Below are 1,947 nucleotides of genomic sequence, written 5' to 3' on the forward strand. Positions count from 1 at the left end.
AATAATAATAATAATAATAATAATAATAATAATAATAATAGTGATGATAATAATGATAGTAATGATAATAATAATGAGAAGTAAGAATAACAGCGATGGTAACAATAACAGCTAAAGTACATGAAAACTGTTGAAAAATTGCTATGTGATAATCGAATACAAATATTTTAAAATTATCCTGCAAATATTTAAAAGTTACCTCACGCCTTCGCTTTATCGTCCGTACACAGTTTGCTATAAATTATACAAAACCGGCATTTTGGCATATCTAAAAAGATTATAAATTCAATTTTGGAATCCCATGCGTTCGTTTTCTTCATTCATCTTCTTTAACATTATCAATCATTATCATCACTTATCAATCTTCGACTGTTCATAAAACGACTTTAAAATGTCTTCTTTCCTCAAAATGTTATATATTGCTTTCATAAATTTCGAAAAACAATTTAACTAGTTTCAGATTTTTATTAGTTTGACAATGATTCCATATCCACGCGCTACTGGAGAACAAGCGCAAGAGCAATAAAATGAATCACGAAATACGTGATGATACGTACGTACGCTTCTTTTCAAAAAAATCATAAATGAGTAGAAAAGGACGAGGAAGATTGTCGTAACCATGTGGTGCAATGGATGACATAAGGGTTAGTAGATGTAAATGCTGCATTGCATGAGTAATTTCTTTAAAATGAAGGAATGAAACCAGAGTGACCAGAGTGAAAAAAAAAAAGTAAAATTTGAGACTGATTTTTCCAAGCGTTATTAATTTAAAATTAATTTTTGGTTAATTTAAAAAAAAAAAAGAAAGAGTTGAAATAACTAAAATTTATCTCTGCTTTCTGTCAACAGCGACAATCAACATCTACCTATACAATAAAGTGATGTATTTTGGAGATATTTTCAATAGAAAATAATATCATACAAATCTAAGCTTACGCAATTTTGTGGACATTTTTTGATGACACTCACACCAATCATATTATCGTGTAATTCTCATCCAACATTTTCCACTATTATCAAACATTTATACAAATCATTATCTTATCATTATCGCTACTGCCACTCATTATTCCAATCACTCCCTACTACTCTCTTCCCAAGATCATTACTATCATATTTGGATCATTTCAATCAAAAATTGAATGTTTACGAAAGTTAATTAAAACTTACATGAAATTAATTATTTGAAGATTTTCTTTCTTCCCCGCTTTGATAGCAAAACTGTTAATCCTGAAACTAAATTGTTTTTTTTTTCTATTTTAAACTTTCAAACATGAAAACAATATCACATACACATCATTAATGTTGATCAGAAAAGATTCAACCCTATATGACTTATCAATATTAGTGGATTTTTAAGATTCATCATTCATTACCGGGTTATGTAATATGAAGAATTTTTAGAATATTCAGGATGAAAGTAACTTCATTAAACAAATAACAACATAGCTGGCATTAAGTCATTAGTTGACTAATTAAGGAACTTCTAAACCTCAGGATATTTTGGAACTCTGAAATTTCAATCATCTGATTTCCACCAGCTGCTCGACCTGACTGATACGATTGTTCACGAAAAAGAAATTCAATTCAAAGAAATTTCACTGAATAAAATCCCGATTTTACATCCATGATTAAATATTGCCTCTGAATTACAAAGTATAGTCTAGAATATACTACTCTCATTACGTGAAGAAGCGTTCTTCCAACTTTACAGTATTTCTTTAAGCAAAACTTTTATTTTAAGCTCCTGATTTAGGTTTAATTTAGAGTTTGAAAAATCAGATTGTAAATAAATAAATCTCAAAAATCTAATTCTAAACATGGAAATTCCTTAATTCCAAGACATTTCTGAATTATGAGGTCGAAAAAAACGAAAAAAAAAGTGGATGGTTCGTTTATTTATGAATGGAAATAGATTTCTGTACAATATATGGTATTAATTACAAC

The 1,947-nt window shown here is 28.4% G+C and overlaps 1 protein-coding gene across 1 annotated transcript in view; it reads right to left on the minus strand.

The window, feature by feature from the left end:
* The window catches only part of LOAG_17481 (zinc finger protein), a gene marked incomplete at its 3' end in the record, with an annotated part of 14,361 nt that extends 13,124 nt beyond the window's left edge, over positions 1 to 1,237 (minus strand). Inside the window, exons 1-2 of the mRNA XM_020450142.1 lie at positions 1,171 to 1,237; positions 200 to 268 (exon numbers count right to left, since the gene is read on the minus strand). The remainder of the gene's footprint in view (positions 1 to 199; positions 269 to 1,170) is intronic.
* Between the last annotated feature and the right edge of the window lie 710 nt (positions 1,238 to 1,947).

This window comes from Loa loa (assembly GCF_000183805.2).
Source record: "Loa loa unplaced genomic scaffold supercont3.81, whole genome shotgun sequence".
NCBI lineage: Eukaryota > Metazoa > Nematoda > Chromadorea > Rhabditida > Onchocercidae > Loa > Loa loa.